General features: G+C 38.7%; 1 protein-coding gene across 3 annotated transcripts in view; it reads left to right on the top strand.

Moving 5' to 3' along the window:
• LOC311094683 (uncharacterized protein) overlaps positions 1–16,676 on the top strand; it is a 148,260-nt gene that overhangs the window by 106,359 nt on the left and 25,225 nt on the right. Inside the window, exon 1 of one of the 3 annotated variants that reach the window (XM_084132801.1) lies at positions 14,572–14,792. The exons of the other annotated variants lie outside the window; for them this stretch is intronic. The gene's annotated coding sequence lies outside the window, so the exon portion shown is untranslated. Of the gene's footprint in view, positions 1–14,571; positions 14,793–16,676 lie in introns of those variants that run through there. 3 annotated transcript variants of the gene reach the window in all.

The following is a 16,676-nucleotide window of genomic DNA, read 5'->3' as shown; positions in this document are numbered from 1 at the left end:
AATAGTGCTAAAGGACAATATCTTCTTCTCCCTCAATCATCCTTCTGCAGTGTGTGCCAATCTAAACAGCACACACACACCTGGACACAGTATGAATGACCACATGTCTTCACTTCAGCAGCAAAATGGACATGTGGTTGACGTATCACACAAGGACAATGATAACACCACTCCGCCACAACAACCTCTGCTCACGGACACAATCTCTGCTGAACCCTGCCCACAGAGCTCACCACAGACAGACATATCAGAACTGCTCCAAGATTCAGCACCCAAGGACGACTTCCTGGAAAACAGCCAGGGAAGCCAGGACAGCATATTACAGCCTCCGATAACACCAGAGCAACAGCCTCTCTCACCAGACATTTTATCCTTATCTCCAGCATCTCCACTTCTGTGCTTCTCACAGAAAATGGAAGAACTGGTGTATGCTGGAACCAAACTATCCCACTCTTTTGCTGCAAGCCCCCAGATACCAACCAATAAACGGCAGGCACCGCTACCACCAAAGCCTGCGGGCCCAGCTCGCCCTCCCCCTACTCATGTGAGAGCTCTTCGGCCTCTGCCACAACGCCAGGGCCCACACCCTCCTCCATCTGCTCGAGGTGAACCAAAAACAACTAATTCCAGCTCTCAGTGATATGTGTTGGGTCCCTGCTATGATAACAGTAACTTTCTCAAATGTTTACAGAACAAGCGGGAACCCAGTGTGCCTGTATCTTTCTCCATTGCTGTTCTTTCACAAGATAGAAAGTCTAAGGCCTTCAATAGCCGTACAGCAAACCCAACTAATGCATTCGCTCACTTAAAAATAAATCACTTCTAGTCAACGACTTAACCACAAACAACCTGGATGTTATGCTTCTAAATGAAACCTGGCTAGAAGACAGCTGCAGTACAACAGTCCTCAATGAAACAGCCCCTCCTAACTTTACTTTTATGAGTGTCTGCAGAGCTGTTAAGAGAGGTGGGGGTCTAGCTGCTCTTTTTAAAGATATCTATCAATGTAAGCAAATATCATTTGGGAATTACCCTTCTTTCGAATATCAGTTGTCAAGCCCCTCCTAAAAAAGAACAATCTGGAAAAGACCATATTAAAGGGATAGTTCACTTTGAAATAAAATTTTGGTATGTTTTAGCTTACCTCAAGGGCATCCAAGATGTAGGTGTCTTTTTCCGCAGTAGTTTCAATTTTTATATTTTTAGGCCAAACCGTTCTTGTCTGTCAGTCATATAATGCAGGTCTACGGTCACTGTCTCAAAGAGCGTGCACAGAGTCCAAATTAAAACAATTCCCCATCGTCCAAATTAAACAATTCCCCATCGTAAGTACACATTGATGGCCTAAGACACAAAACGAGCGGTTTATGTGAGAAAACGAACAGTATTTATATAGTTTTTACCTCTAATAACACAGCCACGTCCAAGTGATCTGAAGGCGCGGACGCTTCCTATTGTGTGACGTGTGCGCAGACTGTTGCATAGATATATACACACTAGACGTTGCCTCGTTCCAATGAACTGCCGTAGCCAAGGCGGAATCTATTATATAGATGTTTGTCAAAACCAGTGAAATATCAATTATTTAATCCAATTTTGATACTACAACAAAAACTATACCAGCCTAATTAATGTGAATTTAAAACAAGTAAGCAGTCAGTAACAAAATAAGAACAAACAATCAAATTACAAATAGGACACATAAATACAATAGAACAAAGAAAGGCTACAAATGAAATAAAAAGTGTTTTTAGAGTTTTTCAGGTAGATCTAACAGGTACAGAAATTTGAACAAAGTAATCAAATGTGAAAAAAAAAACATTCATTACTGTATAAATTATATATAGATGGATATTTTTCTAAAGTTGAAAAGGGTAGCCTATTTAGTCAAGAGCAGTGAGTATTTCTTTGTCCTTTGAGTGATTAACATTAAAACACAGAAGCAGGATTATTAGACTGCTGCCCCTTTAAGACCGAACGCACGGACCGCATTTGAACATGGCAACGTTCATTTGAGATATAACCGACTTTGTTTACTATTGGATACTCGCCAAGACGGGCGTTTTTACCTAATTTTGTGTGAATTCGTCCGTACAAGCGCAAGACGTGAAAGACGCGCTGAGACGCTGGTTTGCGGGGCGTGCGCTTTGGATGTTTGCGTTCATGGAACTTCTTGACCTGCACACGTCCTGTAATAATGTAGGGAACCACTCGTTATACTTAAATCAGGTAACAGTTCATGTTTTACTTTACTTACATATACGATTTAGTTTTCATGTGCTGAGTGAACGATCAGCAATCAAGAGCATTCAACAAGTGCGCTCGCGCTCGCTCTCTCTCTCTCTCTCTCTCTCTCTCTCTCTCTCTCTCTCGTCAGTTAACGTTAATAATAAGCTACATGCCTCGTTTTATTTCCTTTGCCATTGACATCCGACTGAACAAACTTTCCACTGTTGTCTGTTTAAAGGGATGTGCTCGACCAGCTCGCCTCAGCTATGCCTCAGTTCACCTCGACAAAGCACTCGCGGCGGCCAGTTTCGCTTCGCAAAATGTATGTGGTATTGGTGCGTGGTATCGGCGAATTTTTATGAGTACGAGTATATGAGGACAGTATCGGCCTGATCCCCGATGCCAGTATCGTTATCAGGCCATCCCTAAATATTAGCGTAGACGTCAGGATTTATGGGAAGTGTTCCTGGTCCCGGCTGATCTAATCTATGCAGCCTAACATTGAATTATAGAAGTCTATAATGTGTTATGTGAATGCTAGGTCAAAGAGATGTGTCTTTAATCTGGCTTTGAACTGACAGAGTGTGTCTACTTCCCGGACAATGTTAGGAAGACTGTTCCAGAGTTTTGGCGCTAAATAGGAAAAGGATCTACCGCCAGCAGTTGATTTTGATATTCTAGGTAGTATCAACTGGCCGGAATTTTGAGATCGCAATAGACGTGAAGGACTATAATGCGTTAAGAGCTCGCTCAAGTACTGCGGAGCTAAACCATTTAGTGCTTTGTAAGTAATCAGCAATATTTAAAAATGTATACGATGTTTAATAGGGAGCCAGTGCAGTTTTGACAGAACCGGGCTAATATGGTCATACTTCCTGGTTCTGGTAAGAACTCGAGCTGCTGCGTTTTGAACCAGCTGTAGTTTGTTTATTAAGCGTGCAGGGCAACCACCCAGTAGAGCATTACAATAATCTAGCCTTGAGGTCATGAACGCATGAACTAATTGTTCTGCATTTGTCAATGAGAGCATATGGCATAATTTAGATATATTTTAAGATGGAAAAATGCAGTTTTACAGACACTAGACGCGTGACTTTCAAATGAAAGATTGGTATCAAAGAGCACACCCAGGTTCCTAACCGACGACAAAGACTTAACAGAGCAGCCATCAAGTGTTTTTTCAGAGTTAAGTAGTAGGAAATTACTAGTCATCCAATTTTTTATATCAGCTATGTATTCCGTTAATTTAGTGAATTGGTAAGTTTCGTCTTGGCCTGAAGAAATATAGAGCTGAGTATCCTCAGCATAACAGTGAAAGCTAATTCCATGCTTCCTAATGATATCTCCTAATGGTAGCATGTACAGAGTGAACAGCAGCGGTCCTAGTACTGAGCCTTGTGGTACGCCATACTGAACTTGTGATCGATGAGACATCTCTTCATTTACTGCTACAAACTGATAACGGTCAGATAAGTATGATTTAAACCGTGCTAGTGCAATTCCACTAATGGCAACATAATTTTCGAGTCTATTTAAAAGAATGTTGTGGTCAATAGTGTCAAATGCAGCACTAAGATCGAGTAACACTAATAGAGAGACACAACCACGATCGGATGATAAGAGCAAATAATTTGTGACTCTAACGAGAGCCGTCTCGGTACTATGGTATGGTCTAAATCCTGACTGGAAATCCTCGCAGATATCATTTCTTTCAAGAAAGGAACACAGTTGTGAGGATACTGCCTTTTCTAGTGTCTTTGACAGAAAAGGTAGATTCGAGATCGGCCTGTAATTGACTAATTCTGTAGGATCAAGTTGCGTTTTTTTAACAAGCGGTTTAATCATAGCCAGCTTAAAGTTTTTTGGGACATATCCTAGAGACAAAGATGAATTAATGATATTAAGAAGAGGATCTATGACCTCTGGAAGCATCTCTTTCAGTAGCTTAGTCGGTATAGGGTCTAACATACATGTTGTAGATTTAGATGATTTAACGAGTTTAGTCAATTCTTCCTCTTCTATAGCAATGAATGAATCGATTTTTTCTTCAGGGAGACTACAATGCACTGCCTGATGCGATACTGTAGTAGACGGTTGCATAGTTATATTTTCCCTGATATTATCAATCTTATAAGTAGGGGTGTGCGATATGACGATTTTTGATCGTAGACGATTAAAATGTCTCCACAATCTGCTTTTGAAGAAATATTGTAGTAAGAAAGAAAGAAAGAAAGAAAGAACAAGAAAGAAAGAAAGAAAGAAAGAAAGAAAGAAAACCTTTATTGCCCCGAGGGGAATTTGTTTTGCACTCAAGGGAGCCACATTGAACATTAACACAGATAACATAGAAGATACAGTAAAACAAAACAACCAACAACAACACAGCAATAGTGATAACATACAATCATCAATCCAATCACTGAATGAATCAATAAATAATTAATAATAATCAATAATACACATTTAAAAATGTCTATGTGCCTGTGTCTGATCTGGTCAGTAACTGAATGCTCCTCGGCACAAATGATGTAATGGCACTAATGTAATAGTATCGTGCATTCTTATTCTATCAGTTGCTATTCTGGCGCCTCTGTCCTATACTGAACAACGCGTCGTATATTCACATAAAAAGTTAACGCAGTGGAACAGGACAATGCAGTTCACAAAAGTTCATAATTTACTTTAATGCCTTGTCGGTTAAACATTTAATTTGCATGCTGATCTCATTATTTACACACTCTAATGTTGTTCCAAACCTGTATTAATTTCCTTCTAATATTTTTTTAATATTAATATTTGGAAGAATGTGGCTATCCTAACAGTAGCAGGTCCCCATTGACTTCCATAGGAGAAAATATACTATGGAAGTCACTGGGGTTCATCAACTGTTTGGTTACCCACATCCTTTCAAATAACTTTTATTTTCAACAGAAGAAAGAAACTTATTCGAGTTTAAAACAACTTGAGAGAGTAAATTATGAAAATTTGAATTTTTAGGAGAACTATCCCTTTTAATGTTAATAAAACAACAAAATGCAAAGAAAAAAATTCACTCACTGCTCTTGACTGATAACTTTAAATAATATCTTTAATAAGTATCAATGTATAATTTATACAGTTAAGTCTATGTTTTGTTTTATTTTCATATGTTCATTTAATTAGTTTCTTCAATGCTACTGTTAAATACACCTACTGTAGCTGAAGAAATAGAGCAGTTTATTTAATTTGTATATTAAGTTGTGTAGGTGTAATGTGTATCTTTGATCTTAATATTTAATAAAGAAAATAATGACAAATAGTTTTATCTTCGCCCCTGTCTGCCATTCTTTTTTATTTTATATTTTGTTACCTAAGGCTTTGTTTTTAAAATATAGACATTAGTTTGGCTCACTCAGGGCGAGTTAACGCTAAAACTGTCGTCAAACACCATGTAAAAGTGAATTTTGCATAATAGGTGTCCTTTAAGTCACATGATCAATGTCACTGTTTTTTAAACTTGTCTGTTAGAAATGAAACTTGTTTGTTTTTAGCAGAACTACCAGAAAGCATCTGGAAGGAGAGGACAGAGAGAACGCCAGTGATCCAGAATCTGCAGAATGAAACACACTGAAGAACAAAGAGGTTGGTGTTTATTCTTGATTCCTCATTCATTCATCATGATGAAGAACATGCTGATGCTCACCAGATTTACATTGTTTCATGTCCAAACTAGTGATTTATAACACACATAATCTTCATGACATTAAAATAGTGTAATCGTGCACAGCAGTTGTTGACCAGATTTGATGGGATTAAAGTGTCTATTGAAGACTGAATATTGACTTTGAGCCTCACTGTTTGTCACATTTGTCTTTCATTTGAAATCTCACTTGATTTAATGTTTATTTTAGATCTGATGGACGTGAACAAGAAAGGAATAACAGAAGCAAAGAAATCTGTCTCCTGCCCTCAGTGTAAAAAAAAGAGTTTCACTGGAGCCTTCATTCTGAAATCGCTTCTGCCTTCTCATTCTGAAGAAGAGCACCGGAAAAAGCTTCCATGTTCAGGGAGCTGAAGAAGAGGCTGTAACACTTTCAACAGAGACATGAATCTGAAGTTAATTTTAACTTGTTCATTGTTTGAGATCTGTCTCTGTTCGTTTTCACTTTTAATTAAATTAAATTTCATTTTATCAACAGCTTATTGTTATTGTCCAATTTTATTTGCATCAGGAATAATTTCACAATTTTCAGTTCTGAAAGCCAAGTGTTATGTTTGCTTCTGTGGGGATTGTGGGGATATTTGGGGATATTTTATTTAATTAATCAATCAACAATACTATTGATCAGCATTACCAAACGTGGACGTTTTCCACTAGAAACAAACATTGATGTATTAATTTAATTTAATACTGTGAAGCTGCTTTGATACAACCTGTATTGTGAAAAGCGCTATATAAATAAACTTGACTTGACTTCTGGGGCTTCCCATCAAACACAGAACGTTCCCCTTACCGTTAGTATTTAGTTCCTGTTTGGTTATTGTTTTGGGAAATAATAATGTTCTAGGAATGTTTTTTTCTTTCTTGCAACAATAAAATAACTAGTGTTGGGCATGAGTACTCGAGAAAACGATAATAGCCCTGACTTTAATATATATTTGTCTATTTTTCTGATTGGTTAGTGCAGCATTTAGGGCGGTACCTGAGATCTGATTGGTTATTTCAGCATTTGGGGGACTGAGATCTGATTGGCTATTGCAGCATTTGGGGGGCGGTACCTGAGATCTGATTGGTTATTGCAGTTTTTGGGGCGGTACCTGATATCTGATTGGTTATTGCAGCATTTGGGGCGGTACCTGAGATCTGATTGGTTAGCGTTAGACTGCACGCCTTCCAGACCGGCGAAATAAAGGGAAACTGGGTTTGAAAGGCCTGGCATCACTTTGATCATGAAATACAGTTAAGTGCAAAATGTGCAGCGCCAATATTAATACACTATTGTAATCGATTAGAATGTTGTAAATGATCAGGGGTGCGTTCTCCGAAACTACCTTAACGCTACGTCGTTCTTAAGTTGTACCTTAAGAAGTACCTTATCGTTAATACGTGGTTTCCGAAACCTTCTTAGTTAAGTATACCTTCTGTAAGTCATACGTTCGTAAGGTTGGTCTGGAGTGCTCTTAGCTATACCTTATCACTGCTGACGGTTCATACCGCTAGTGGCCAACACTACGCAAAAAGCTTTTTTACATCGCAGTTTAATTACACATAGAATTTTTTATATGAACATTTAATATAAAATCTGATTTAGTATTAAAATTACATTTTTACTTTACTTTAAAATTTTACACATAAAATACTTAAGTTGTTATAGCCTACACCCAGTGGAAGTGTTTTCATTAATAAAGTTTCCATACACTAATGGTTGTTAGTTTTTTTAATTACTATCCTAAGGCACATCAGCTGCCGAACCATTTGACAGAAAAGGCTTAGGAGTCTATATAAAAAAAGATGAGTTTACACAAACTTTATAGCTATGGCAGCGAGACAGCGAGTACTTGTTTTAAATCAAAGACGGTGCCGTCCGCGGAGCCAGTTAGTGTATGTCAACTACATGGCTGGTGGATAATCAGCATACGTTGTGGAGAACATTAACACACTTATGGCCGTGAGGGTTTGGGGTTGCACACTTGCTAAATTATAAACACATACTCATATTTATTTCTGCATGTACATATTTCAATGAGCCCCGATAAATGCAGTTTGTACTATTTCTAAAACGCTTCTTTATAAAGAACATTGTTTTCTCAATACTTTACCTATACCGCTGTGAAGGAAAGAGCGCACAATCGATCATCGAGGCATCGATTTCAACCTAGTCAGCGCCTCCACCATGGACAGCGCCTGCTAAGGTCGAACTTAAGAAGGTTTAACTTAAGCAACATCCTAAGGTATAGTTCGGAGAACACACGTAGGAAAGGTATACCTGTAGTTAAGGTGTACCTTTTGAGTCTTCGTAGCGCGCTAAGAGACAACGTTATCGGAGAACGCACCCCTGTGCTTTAGTTTCCAACTTTTAGTTGGAAACCGGTTCCAATAATCCATTTTAGTTTTTACACAGATATCACAGGGTGAAACTAAACAGGTTAAGTTGTATTAACAGAATCTTAAGTTGGTGCAGTAGACAAATCAAGTTTACATAGTCTTTACTGAAAATGATTAGTTCACATTCAAATTATTATAATTTTTTTAATATAGGTTTACTATTAGGAACCCAGCATGGTACCCAGCATGCATTGCAACATGAAGCTTTTAATTTGAGTGTCGACATTGCTGAGATTCATATGCTGATTGTTGATGTCTGTGTGTGACAAAATAACATGGCGTTTCAAAACTTTTTCTGCATAATGTTTTTAAAATTGTTCAAATAATAACAATTCTGTTGGATTTCCTGCTGTAAAATCTCAGGACTTTCATAATCAATCATATGGAAAGCCCCAGACAATAAGAGGTTAAACTCTAGATAAAATGAGGTGCTACTGACTTATAATCTCTATTAATGAAAACATCAATTCGCAGCCACCGGATCACTTTACTCTTGGCTTTTTTTGCTATAACAATTGTGCCTTTTAAACACACAGGTAAAGCAGCCAGAGAAAAACTAATGTTCAAATGTCAAGGGCAAGAGCCCAACTAAAGCCAACACTGATCACAATCATGGTGACTCCACACTAAACAATAAGTTTGCAAGATGGCTGATGTTGATCAAGCATTCATCGAGAGAGTCACCGCTCGTATTTGCTCTGGAGAGCAGAACATGGCATAGGGGTCATCGTCTCCGTACTTGGGTCCACCAGACCCTCCGGAGGCGAACCCAGTTTGGCGAGTTTCACCACTTGCTCCAGGAGCTGCGCCTGGATGACGGCCGCTTTCAGTGGTACTTCCGCCTGTCCCGTGGCTAGTTTGAGGACCTGTTGTCCCACGTCGGGGCGAGGATCACCCTCCAGGACACTGGTCACTTCACCACATGACAGCAGCAAGAAGCCTCCTGAACAGACGCCAAAGTTCTGATTTTTCAGCTCAGGCATCAGATGCGTGAATGCACAAGAAGCACCAGATAAAATCACTCGCACCGGACGCTCAATTTGCCTCGTCCGAGCGAACTGGCTGCGTAAATGATGCGCCTCATTTTAATATTAATTTAAAACTAGTTAAAGCCACGGCCAACTCTACACTTTAAGAATGTGAAATTTCTACAGACACTGCAATCACGGCTGGACTGGCCATTGGGCATACCGGGCATTTTCCCGGTGGGCCGACGTGCTTTTTGGGCCGACCGGCCGATACATCTCATAAATACATAATTTTTATTATTATTATTTTTATTTTTATTTTTTTTAACGGCCCATAAAATTTGTACATCGGCGGCCCATTCGTTTTGTTTTGTTTATCTTATTGGCAGCGCTGGGTTTGTGCCGGTGTAATGCATTGGTCAAAAAAAGTCAGTTTTAGTTTTTTTTTTTTCTGACAGACCAGCCCATGAAACACGTAGATCATCGGCCCATTGGCTCTTTTCTTGATTGACACTGGGCTGGCCCAATCACAACTTTAAACGAGTGAGCGAGCGTGCAGCAGTGTCAGTGTGTATAGTCAAAATAGATGGAGAAGAAACGCAAGGAATGTGCAGAGAAATAGCGTGAAAAAATAGAACCAGGCCCTTAAAGCAGACGCTTTATGCGTCAAAATATATGTTTTCTGACCTTCATCAGCTCCTGTGGCAGATTATGATAGTGAGGACAGAGGATCAGGAGAGAGATGAGATAGTGTAGAGCCTGCGGTAAGCAGAACTACTTTCAAAACACTTCGGCCATGTCATGAGTGTAGGAACCCATAACCCAGTTACAGATTATTTCCACATCTGCATAGTTGACGATTACCGCAATTCACTAGAAATTTAATGAGAGGCGTTTGTAAACCATGTTTTCCGCCAAAATAAAAGCTTGATGCAGTTTGCGTGAAAATAAAAGATCATGTGCTTATCTCTTTCAAGTATAGAAATTGGTACAAAACTAATTATGAAAGTTTCCTTTATTTTTTAGTGCATTTGTTTCACAAAATATGGCTATTACTGTCATTGGATTAATATTATAACTATTATTATGTAGTAGGTGTAATGTAAATAGACAAAGTGCACCAGATTGATGAATTTAACATTAAAATGCACACAATTTTCTCACGGGGGGGCATGCCCCCAAACCCCCCTAGAAGGACCGAGGTCCACCCACCACAGTTTTACCAAAAAATCCTGTAAGAAACACTTGTATTGCTATGCCAGATCCGCTTATAGCTTGTTTTAGGATTCACCACTGTATAGTTCAACTGTATAAATAAATGTCAAATCTTTACTTATTTCATCTGTTAACTCTCACTCGTTCCTACTCACTCATTACATGGCATTAGTGGTTTTAATGAATAGGAGTTGGTATGCATATAATTAAGGGCGTGCAAAGATGGGTGGTGTTTATGATCATATAGTGGGCCGGTCTGGGCCAAAATGCCCGGGCCGATTTTTTGTCCCAGTCCAGCCCTGACTGCAATGGTCGTGATATGACGTCACACTCTGGGCAGAGCTGGGTAGAGTATGTGAAAACTGTACTCAAGTAAAAGTACTTTAGAAATATTTACTCAAAGTAAAAGTAAATTAATAATCTTAATAGTTACTTGAGTAAGAGTAAAAGGTATTCAATGAAAAAAGAACTACTCAAGTAGCTAGTTAGGCTAATTAGGATCATATATAGGCCTATGTATGTATGCATGTGCAGTGGTGTTTGATACACTGCTGATTTTGCAGGTTTTCCTACTTTCAAAGCATGTAAAGGTATGAAATTTTTATCATAGGTACACTTCAACTGCGAGAGCCGGAATCTAAAAAAAATCCAGATAATCACATTGTATGATTTTTAAATAATTAATTTGCATTTTATTGCATGACATAAGTATTTGATCACCTACCAACCAGTAAGAATTCCGGCTCTCACAGACCTGTTAGTTTTTCTTTAAGAAGCCCTCCTGTTCTCCACTCATTACCTGTATTAACTGCACCTGTTTGAACTCATTATAAAAGTATAAAAGACACCTGTCCACACACTCAATCAAACAGACTCCAACCTCTCCACAATGGCCAAGACCAGAGAGCTGTGTAATGGTGCTTTCACACCGGACGCGAAAAGCGCGTCAGGCGCGAGTGATTTCAATGTTAAGTCAATGCAAAGACGCGTTACGCGCGTAAAAATTCCTGCGGCGCGAATGAGGCGTTTAGCGCGGCGCGGTAGACGCGAATTCGCCTCATTCGCGCGAATTGAGCGTCTGCCGCGTTAAGCGCGTCAAGCCTGGTTTATACTCGACGCGTCCGCACGAGCGCGAAGGTGCGCGCGGCAAAAATGACGTCATTGCGGTGTGGGCGGTCGTGCGCGTTGGGTTCGCAAGACCCAATTTCGCCTGGCGGTGTGCGCGACATTTTTTGTAACAACGCGCGCGGCGCCGCATCCGAAGATGAACGACTTCGAGCCGAATCTGGCCGAGCTCGAACTTCTCACCACACCGGCACCCAGTTTGCACGTCTAAATGAGTTGCTTATATTTAAAAAATGATCATACAATAGCATAAAAAGTATTTTTAATGAACATAAGGTCCATGTTTAATAAAAATGTTCACGAAACTTAATGAAATGTTTAGTGAAATTAGAAAATATGTAAGAGATCGTTAATTTAGTTATGTTGTATACACATTCTCATATTCATATATTTTGTTTTATTGTCACGAGTAATAATCTCAGGGTTTACTGGGTTTTACACGATTCTTTTTGTTGTGTGGTATTGGTGGCGGTGTACTAAAATAAACATTGTCACGTGTGTATAGCTTTCTTCTTCTCACCGCTGATTCCTGATGGTTTAGAGGACAATTACTCGAGTCGCCCCCTGTCGTTTCAAAGAATAGTACAACGGCGAGCGCGTCAAGTATAAACGCCTCGTCCGTTTGCGGAGGTGCGCGCGCAGTCTGCGGAGACTCGCGCTGCGGAGCCAGGCGAAAGTATAACCAAGGCTTTACGCGCGAATGATTTTATTAGTGCTTTTTGTGCATTCACACGTTTGACGCGAATTCGCGTCTGCCGCCCGAGTTGAAAAATCTGAACTTCTGCGTCAATTCGCGCCGTGTTAACCAATCAGGAGCCTGCTTGCTGCATCACGTGGTGAACTGACAGTTTATAATGTTATTTTATGTTTGGCCTCAATAAATTATTTTGTAATATGACTAAAATGCACAACAAAGCAAATATTTCACATAAAAACTCGATTTCAATATGATAAATACAAATTTTTTATTGAATGCTATTTATTCCATATCTATTCTAGATTATATGAAACTTTATTAATCTAATGTAAAGACAGCAAACACAATTTAGTGTATAAAAAATCACAGGACAGGTTTCACTTTTGGAGGCTGGCTCCATTTATTATCAAAACAAAAATAAATGACAGATTAGTGCGGGCGAGGGTGAACCTCGCGCCGGGCTGTACAGCGCGGGCTCGCCAGGCAGCGACCACTCGAGGCCGAGGCTTATACGGCCTACGCTGTCCTCGTCAGCGTCCTCACCATTAGGTCAACCAAACCTACCTCCTGGAGCAAATTGTGAAACTCCTGAAACCCTCCGGAGGGTCTGGTGGACCCGAGTATAGCGACGATGTCCCCTACGCAGCTGTTTCTTCTCTCCAGAGCATATACTAGCTTTGGCTACGGTTTCGTTCCAATGAACTGCAGTAGCGAAGGCGACATCTAGTGTATATATCTATACCCGCCCGCGCCGTCAGACCATTTGGACGTGTGCTGTTTTCAAGAGATAACAACGATATAAATACTGTTCATTTTCTCACACAAACCGCTCGTTTCGTGTCTTAGGCCATCAATGTGTACTTACGATGGGGAATTGTTTCATTTGGACGATGGGGAATTGTTTTAATTTGGACAAAGCATGCTCTTTGAGACAGTGACCATCGACCTGCATTATATGACTGACAGACAAGAACGGTTTGACCTAAAAATATCAAAATTGAAACTACTGCGGAAACAAAGACACCTACATCTTGGATGCCCTTGATGCTGGGTACACACCAAAAGATTTTTTACATCTTATAAGATTTTCAAAATGTGACAGACCACAAACATGAGGACAAAAAATCCTAGATTTAAGCGTTTTGCTCCTATAGTGTGTGGTATGCCATGATGTGACAAAGACAGCACACCACACACAAACAGATTTTCAACCAGAGTCTCGACTATGAACACAGGAAATCTCGCAAAATATCGTGAGACTTCAGAATAAGCATGACGGACGATATGCAGGAAGAAATTGCGATAGTGTTTGGAATGATTTTCACAGAAAATTCACGTGAAAAAAACATTGTACCTACCATTATAACCTTTTATACAGAAATATATTCATTCTTTATTGTCTTTATTTATTCTTTATTGGATTTATTGTCTCTTTAGAAAAAGTTATTTAATCCCTATAGTCTATAGAACCTCACTGAACCCTTAACACTCAGCTTTTTTTTTTTTTTTTATCTTTTTTTTTATTGATTTTAAGAATTATACAGTCAGGGGGGTACAAAGAGTAAAGCTGATAAACAAACATAAAAAGACATATACATAAACAGTGACAAACTTAAAAGTTAAACAAAAATTTGAAAATGTTTACAGATTGAAACGCACTTTGCAGCTTTCTTATTTTTCAAACCCAATATTGTGTTTAGGTATTGTAAAATTTCTGCTCTTAAAATGAAAAACAAAGGCTTGTTTCCTCGAAATTTACACTTATGAATACTAAATCTTAACATTAAGCTTCCTGCAAGTGTGTGTGTGTGTGTGTGTGTGTGAGAGAATGACCGTGTCTTCCATCATCTCGCTTTCTGATTGGATATTGTTTCGTTTCACGTGATAATCTCCAGAGCGTGCGCGTGTTTGTCCTCGGAGTTCCCCCCACACATCAGGATTTCTGATCGTAAATATTAAACATGTTTAATATTTACGATTCGCGATCGGAGCGGCTCCGACGTTCTTCCGAGCAGGTTCGGACACTCTTAACACACCTCACACCAAGGGAAAATCTGATAAAATAATCTGTTAAACCATCAAGATAATCGGGACATAGCTAGGATTGTCGGAAGGGGAGAAATCGGCCCAAAATCAGCCCGATTATCTTTTGGTGTGTACCCAGCATGAGGTAAGCTAAAACATTTCAAAGTGAACTATCCCTTTAAGCACTCGCGCTTGTGAAAGCAGAAGCATCTTTCACTCTCTCCCGTTTACGGTCTCTTTATCACTGTGTATATTCGTGTTAAAACGTTGTTGATAAATACTTAATGACGTGTATCCGTGTAATTATCGAACTCTCGTTGAAACTGGCGCTTTTAATCGTGATCTGTCTATCTCTTCATTCGCGCGCGTGATGGTCCATGCAGGAGTGAGAGAGCAGGACTTCCAGTGTGTTTTTGCTCATTTTGCCTCGTACTACTCTTCTTTAAAGGTATGTTTGCACACTTAATGGTTATATAAGTTGTTTTAAGTTTCAATGTGATTGAATAGCAGTCTAAGATATAATATTTGTTTGACTAGCATCGTCAGTTAGGCTTAGGGTTGCCAACTTATGGAAAGGAAAATAAGGGACAATTCTTTATAGGAAAATAAGGGACACTCTAAATATCTGTACTGTACCACACAGTGCATATCATTTTAGAATCTGCAGGTTAATACAAAAGATGTATAAAAGGTTCTCAGACAAACACATTTGTGTCATTTCGTGGAAAAATCAACCAAATTTCAAAGAAACTTTCCCAGCTCAAATTTGTGATTTTGTTAAAAAAATATTCTGAAGAAAGACTAACGTAAATGAAGAAAGCCAAAATGTTAAGCTATATGTGATGGATGGATATTTACTGAGGAATTACACTTTTGTAAAATGGGTCAAAATGATCATTTTTACCGGAGATTTGGAGTCGGATTACAGGGGGTTTAAAATGACTTTTACTTACACAGAGATTGTTAGGTCTATTTAGCTTAATCGGTTGACTTTAGCCATCTTTGTTTTATTATAGCTAGCCTACTGTATGCCAACGGTGACATTTTAAAAACAGGGAAAAGCGCTACTTTTTTTTTTTTTTTTTTGCCCAAAGTTCGCATGCCTGCAACTCATATTACAAATATTTTAATATCCTTTTAGATTTCAATTCTTAACAAACTTTTCTTTTGGTTTCTTTTGGCCGAATATGGTTAATTTTAAGTCCCAAAATATAGGCATGCTAATGTGGCTCCATGAGTAAATTAGTGTACGTTTTCAATGGTCGCACATTTTCTGAAGAACAAATAATGTTGAAATGTATCTTGGTGAATTTTACCCATTTTCAATATATAGCTAGCTACCCCAATGGATATTACTATATCATCAACCACAGTTTAAAACAATAAACATAAGTTTTTTTTTGTCAGGAAGGCATAGATGGCATAAAATGTAAAAGCACAATAATTGAATGTCCTTGAAATTACAACCAAAAAAAAAAAAAAAAAAAAAAGCATTTAAACATTGGCACTTAAAATGTTGAACTAGGCCTAAATGTTTTTGCAACCATGTTAATAAATATAAATAATAAAATGAAAAGTGCATACTCTCCAGATAAAGAGAACTTAGATGATTAGTATGGGCTGCTTTTGGTGCTTAAAGGGATAGTTCATCCAAAAATGAAAATTCTGTCATCATTTACTCACCCTCAAGTTGTTCCAAACCTGTATGAGTTTCTTTGTTCTGCTGAACACAAAGGAAGATATTTGGAAGAATGTTTGTTATCAACAGATCTCGGGCCCCATTGACTTCCATAGTAGGAAAAAAATATGGTAGTCAATGGGGACTGAGATCTGTTTAATTACAAACATTCTTCCAAATATCTTCCTTTGTGTTCAGCAGAACAAAGAAACTCATACAGGTTTGGGACAACTTAAGGGTGAGTAAACAATGATAGAATTTTCATTTTTGGGTGAACTATCCCTTTATTGGTTATTTTGTGTTTCAATAACGTCCAGTCAGTAGAGGATTCTGCTGGGTCTTAAAGCCTTCCGTGAACGACTATGTTTGTAAATCAAACAAAGATTTGTCACAAAGAAATGATTGTCAATTTAGAGCGTATGCCTGAAAATACGGGACAAACTGAATTCTGTGGCTTTCATACGGGACGCTTCACAGATGCCTTAAATACGGGACGATTCCGTATTATACTAATTTGGCTACCATATGGTTCAATCTTATTCAATGTCATGGCATGATTGTACCAAAAAGACTTTACATTATAAAATATTTACACATTTTCTTGATGTGTTTACATGAGAGTGTGTTGCAAGTATGCTTAGTATTTTTTATTTT

This window comes from Abramis brama, assembly GCF_963993115.1.
Source record: "Abramis brama genome assembly, chromosome: 1".
NCBI lineage: Eukaryota > Metazoa > Chordata > Actinopteri > Cypriniformes > Leuciscidae > Abramis > Abramis brama.
This window is presented reverse-complemented; position numbering and strand designations above follow the sequence as displayed.